At 38.1% G+C, this 6,806-nt stretch overlaps 1 pseudogene; it reads left to right on the top strand.

Moving 5' to 3' along the window:
* The first annotated feature begins 1,089 nt into the window (after positions 1-1,089).
* Positions 1,090-6,351, top strand: LOC127444334 (general transcription factor II-I repeat domain-containing protein 2-like; annotated as a pseudogene).
* Positions 6,352-6,806: the final 455 nt, after the last annotated feature.

Below are 6,806 nucleotides of genomic sequence, written 5' to 3'. Positions count from 1 at the left end.
TCTGTTCAGATAATGTTTTTACCCTCAGGCAGCATCCATATCGATTCAGATTGATTGAGCCATAGATTAACTTGTTATGACTCTTCACCTGTTACAGAGAATTGATTGTCAGCCCAGGCCATAATAAGTTGGAAATATGTAATTGTAGAAAATGTGGATTCTGTAATTGTGTTTCAGATTCCTTGAATGCTTTTCATAAGATGTGATTTTGTTGTACAGTAGTGCTGTCCCGTCAGCTCTGAAAAATTATGTTTGTGTGGTGTCATTTTTATGTGCATGTGTCAGAAGTTCTGACTGTCAGAGATTAACGTCCAGCAACATTGAATATGGAATAAGCTCATAAGCTGATGGGCAGACGGACTCGCTGATGTTGACTTGTGCATTGTCCATTTCAAAAGCTGAGTTATTATGTTTAATCCTCCTCGCTCCACCGCCATTGATCCAACCCAACCACTGTCTCGGTGGGCATGACAATGTGACGAGAAAGTTCGCGCTCAGACGGTGTGGCTCTGATCCCGAGGAAACAATTCCATCTATCTTCAGTAAAGCACAAATCCCCCATCACACACCAATCAAATTATCATCCATATCAAGAGGCTTTCTGTCAGATAATGTCATTTTCTGAGGCCAGACGCCAGTGAGTGAAAAAACATGAAAGTCTTCTGGTCCCTGCAGACAAGGGCAGCAAAGGATGACTCTTTCTCATATCTTCAGATCTTTTCTTTCTCACTCTCTTTCTTTCCGTTCTTAAGGCGTTGACATTCAAGAGGATCATGCAAATGTATCATTCTGTCCTCATTAAGGGTGAGAGCTCTGGCATGGTATCCATCTTTTTGAAAAATGTTGATATGCTGTTGCTGGATCCTTCATTTCTTCATATTGATAAAGGACTTTGAAATAGTGCTGATTTTACTTTGAGGAAAAATCAACTGTATTTGAAGTTTTAATGTGTCACAATATAAACAAATGATGATATTTTTTGTCTGTTTGTTTTTTTTCTTACTGTTTGTGTAAATGAAATAGGCCATTCTGTTGTCAGAATATAGTCCAACATCTTTATTCAGTACTGTTGTTGAGAAAGGGCTAAGTATGATTGCCTGCAAAGGTACAGACATCTACTTTTTTTAGGGCCAGCTGCACCATTGGAGACAGGAGAAATGTGGCAGTTTTGCTGTTTATCTTTGTTTACAGTTCAGGGTATGTTCATGCTTAAACCTTCCTCTGAAATAAACTGTCAGTTTCATAAACACACGAGAAAGGTTTTTATTTAAACTGACCCATTTTATGCCCTGTCTCTTGTTCTCATGTCCTGTTACTTTTCCACTATGTAAGAGGACACACTTCTATTTGTGTATGTTTTGCTTTTTCAACTGTTGTACTATTTTGGAAGTTAAAAAAAAAAAAAAACACACACCTTTGTGTAATGACTGATGCTTCTGTCAAGCTATTTACCATTGTGTGCAGAAGAAAAGAGGAAGAAAGGGGACAATATGCTTTCTTTTTAGTTTAGTAACATTCGGAGTGTGAATAAAGCTGTGAGGCAGAGTCATGAATTAGTACATACTGCTTTGTCCTTGCAGAAATTATCCTCTAATTTACAGGTGTCAAACTCAAGGCCCACGGCCTGTGAGCTAATTTCATTGCACCTTGATCCTGTAATATTTCCATCTCATCTTAAAAGCCTGCAAGCTCATTTTCAAAATGTAGAATGCAAGGTGAACGGAACTGACCAATCAGTTAGTGCTTTCCTTGTTAATATTAATGAGCCTTCCCATTATCCTACTGTACGGACGACATTCTGAAAATTTGCGACCCGTGAAAACTTGCCAAAATGTAATGTTAGTGTACTTTAGTGTAGTAGTGGTTATTAGCCTAGCAAAATTTCAAAAAATTAAAAAGAAATTTTGATGCAGCGAGAAGACCGTTTCATGAGAGGTGGGAGAGTGAGTACATGTTTGTCCTTAATAGAGAAAAGCCGGTTTGTCTAATTTGCAAAGAGACAGTGGCAGTGTTGAACGAGTACAATTTACGGCTCTATTATGACACCAAACATAAAGCTAAGTATGCAGACCTTACTCAAGAAGAAAAACAACAAAGTCCAAGAATTGATAGACAGCCTTTGCAACCAACAGTGTATGTTTACTAATAAAATGGCACAGAATGATGCAGCGGTGAAGGCAAGTTTTATTGTGTCTGAAGAAATATCCAAGACATCCAGGTCTATTTTGGAAGGTGCATTTCTAAAAAGGTCCATGCTAAAAGTGTGCGAACACATTTTTCATGACCAAAAGCAAGCATTTTCTAATATCAGCTTGTCCCAAAACACTGTTGCAGAAAGAGTCATTGAGCTAGCAGGGAGTCTCAAAACACAGTTAAGTGAGCAAGTGAGCACCTATATTGTGTTTTCGCTCACAGTCGATGAAAGCACTGACATCATGGATACAGCGCAGTTATCCATTTTTATCAGAGGAGTAAAGCCGGATTTAACGGTCAATGAAGAACTTTTGGATGTAGCAGCCATGCATGGAACAATCACAGGGAAGGACATCTTTAATGAGGTTGAGAAGTGCGTGAGTAAAATGAACTTAAAATGAGACAAATTGGTGGGGCTTACAACTGATGGTGCACCTGCTATGTGTGGCGAGAGATCCGGATTGGCTGGACACGTCAAACAGAAAATGCAACAAAGAAACTGTCCTACTGCACTGAGGTCATACCATTGCATAATTCATCAAGAAGCTCTGTGTGGCAAGTACTTCAACCAGATAGCATTATGAGCACTGTAACAAAAACCATCAACTTCATTAGGGCACGAGGATTGAACCATCGTCAGCTCCAACAATTTTTGAAAGATGTTGGCACAGAACATGGGTATGTGCCATACCACACAGAGGTACATTGGTTGAGTCGGAGCATAGTGTTAAATAGATGTTTTGAGCTCCGCAAAGAAATTTTCATTTTCATGCAAGGTAAAGGGAAACCCTTACCCAAAATGTCTGATCCAACTGACTGTGTGATTTTGCCATGTTGTGTGATGTAACTGAGCATCTCAGTAAACTGAATGAGAGTTTGCAGGGAAGCGGCCAGGCCATAACCGAGATGTATGACGCAGTTACAGCATTCCAGAAGAAACTGTGGCTATGGGAGTCTCAACTTCAGCAAGGAAGTCTTGCACATTTTCCCATCTGTCAAAGCATCTCAACCTCAATCCCAGTTGATTTTCTTTGTGATAGATTGACTACTAAAGTGAATCTATTGATCAATGAATTTGGCAGACGCTTCACTGACTTTCAAACGCAGCTCTCCACCTTTGACATCTTTGACAATTCTTTTACTACCGATGTCGCTAGTGCACCACATCACCTTCAGATGGAACTAACAGAGTTGCAATGCAATAGCAGCCTAAAAACAAGTTCAAAGATGCTGCAGTCGCTGATTTTTACTGTCTCCTACCCAAAGCCTTGATGCCACAGCTCTGAATTCATGCTGCCCATGTCCTCTCTATGTTTGGAAGCACCTACCTGTGCGAACAACTGTTTTTGATAATGAATCTCAACAAAACAAAACCCAGATCACGCATCAATGATGACCACCTTCATGCTGTTTTATGGATTGCTACCACACAAGACTTAAAGCCAGACATCGACAGACTGACATCAAGGAAACGCTGTCAGTCATCTGGTCATAGCAGCAATAGGTAAGCTTTATTTCTTCTAACTTTTTCCAAACAAGCGAATACGTGCAATATCATATAGGAGCACTGTAATTATTGTATTTGTTATTATGTGCAGGAATTAATCCATGCATCATGATGGTGTGTGATATCCAGGGTGATCTCTTAGTGGAGAAATCAACTTCAAGAGTAGAGTTCAGGCAGCATCACTCTCCAGCGCCCATTTCACATTTCTGAGGAACCTAAACAGTATCTATCTGCACCTGACACTATCACCCCATTTACCTGTAGAATACAATTTTAATTTTTACTTTCTTGTACACACTGTTAGTGTTGTTACAAGTGGAGTACTGAACTATTTCATTGTTAAGCAAATATACGTTATTTTGGTTTTGAAACTTTGCTTGTACAAAAACAGAATTTCTTTTTTACTTGTTTTTACTTTATTGTACTCATTGTTATTACAAGTGTAGAGTACTCAACCATTTCAGTGTTAAGCAAATATACATTATCTTGATTTTGAAACGTTGCTTGTACAAAAACAGAAACAAAACTTATTTCGATCTTGATATGTATACATTGTGTAAACTGTATTTGTAATTCTGCTCTCAAAGCTTAATTTATTCATAAAATTGATAATAATCTTAAGTAGAGGCATTCCTGAATATAATGAGTAACGAAATTAGCCTTACATTTTCAACCAGCCCTTTGAGGGCACACATACCGCTGATGTGGCCCGGGCTGAAATTGAGTTTGACACCCATGCTCTAATTAGTTCTATTATTCTGTAATCGTCACATTAGTGTTGCTGGTCAACTAAACAGACAGTTTGAGATCTAAAACCAGAGCTAAAGATTTGTATCTCAGACATTACTCTTTCAGCTAATCTGCATTTTTTTGTCTCAAGAGTTGTATTTGTTTGTTTTTTGTTTGTTTTTTGCATTAGCTAAAGCAATATTTTGCCAAACTCCTAATATCTCTCTTACTCTTTTGCCTGGTGATTTTAATATGCAGAATATTTTTTCAGGTAGAGTTGCTGCATTGTTTTTGACAATCTTAAATATTCTGAGAGCAAACACTTTTGGCACGCTGCAAATTTTCCGGTGAATTTTTCATTCACAGACGACTGTTCTACCGTTCTCATGCTAAAAGCGAGCTGTAATGTATAAACCAATTCAAAGCCCAACAGTGGATATGCATGGGTGAGTGGGTTGGCTTTCAGATTAGAGTGAGATAGACAGAAACATCAAGTTCAGACTGCACACTTCTTACCTGTGTGTATATGTGAAATATTTGTAAATGAGTGTGTGTATTTTTGCATGCATGCAGACTAATGGCTCTGCCCATTCATGCTTGGATGACTTTCTCAGGTTGAGAGAAGCAGACCACGTTGACAAGGGATTAATTGTTGTGTATTATGCAAAGGATGTAAATTATTTTGTATGAAATGAAATATGCCTATTTCTCACTTTTTCCACCCTGTTTCACAATGTGCCCCATGCAAAATTATTTATATTTTACAAGCTGATTGAACTGCATATGCTTGAATGCCAAGAGCTTTCATTTTCTTTAATTTTTTTTATCTCTTACCAAATTCTCCATTTTAAACTCAATCCAAAACTGTCTGCAGCGCTTTATTTAAAAAAGCACACACCTTTCCCCTCCAATAAAGTTTGGTGTGTGTGTGTGTGTGGCTCTGAATTTGCCAGTTTTATTTACTTTACTTACTCCCCCCATCCCGAGAGAGAGAGAATTAAATTATCCAAATCCATTGGATACCTTTATAACGATGTCAGAAATAATAGAGTATATAAAAAAATCTTAGAGATAGCATGTGGACAAGACAACATTAGCAATGAAATGCTTAAACTCAGCAGCCCCAACATAATCAAAGCTTAACTCAAAATATTCAGTCCGGTTTTTTGTTCTTGTGTCTTCCCTGAGATCTGGTCTGAAGGACTGATCACCCCTATATTTAAAAAAGGAGATAAATTTGACCCCAATAATTACCATGGCATTTGTGTGGGCTGTGCCCTAGGTAAGTTATTCTGCAGTATAATAAATAGCCACAGTCACATTCATTTCAAAACACAACATCCTAAATAAAATCACAAATTGGCTTTTTACCAAAATAGCGCACATTCGACCACATTTATTCTCTTCCTACTCTAACAAAAACATCAATGACAAACAAAGAAAAATATTTGCATGTTTTATAGATTTAAAAAAAAAAGCATTCGACTCAATTTGGCATGTTGGTTTATTTTACAAACTTCTTCAAATTTGCATTGGCAGAAAAACATTTGATATTATACAATCCCTGTACGCAAACAGTAAATGTGCAATCAAAATGAGAAATCACATAACAGTATTCTTCCGGAAGGGACATGGAGTGAGACAGGGATGCAGTCAGAGTCCAACTCTATTTAACATCTATATAAATTATTTGTCCAGTATCCCTGGCCTCGCTCTACATGACACAGCGGTTAAATGTCTGCTGTATGCAGATGATTTAGTCCTGCTGTCTCCCACAGCTGTCTCCCACAGCAGAGGGTCTTCAGCAGTGCTTGTCCCTGCTGGAGCAGTACTGTCAGGAGTGGGCCTTTACAGTCAACCTGGACAAAACCAGAGTCATGGTATTCCAGAAGAAGGCCAGATCTCAGGGAAACAAATACTAGTTCACCTACAGAGGAGAGGTCCTACAGCACTAGCTACAGTTATCTGGGCATCGAGATCAGTGCATCTGGCTGTAAAAGCATTGAGTGAAAAGGCTCGGAGGGCATTTTATGCAATTAAAATCACAATTCGGCCATATGAAATTACCAGTTAAAACATGGATTAAATTATACAACTCAATCATTAAAGCTATTCTATTATTTGGATGTGAAATTTGGGGACCAGTCTTAAATTTTCAAAATTATCAATTTTGGCATCACCTCCATCAGTCTGACCCCGGGTCTATAAAATATAAAGCCCTCCTCGCCAATGAGATCCCACCAATGTCTCATTCTCTAAATACACTGGCTCTTAAACTAGTTAATGAAACTCAACCCGTGACTGACTCCAGGTACAACTCTAAAATCATTATTAAAGAGATTGAGAAAAATCTAAAAGATACTCATAAAACATTTTA

Source organism: Myxocyprinus asiaticus, chromosome 7 (genome assembly GCF_019703515.2).
Source record: "Myxocyprinus asiaticus isolate MX2 ecotype Aquarium Trade chromosome 7, UBuf_Myxa_2, whole genome shotgun sequence".
Taxonomy (NCBI): Eukaryota; Metazoa; Chordata; class Actinopteri; order Cypriniformes; family Catostomidae; genus Myxocyprinus; species Myxocyprinus asiaticus.
Note: the sequence above shows the minus strand (reverse complement) of the source record. Positions and strands in the feature narration are given on the sequence as shown.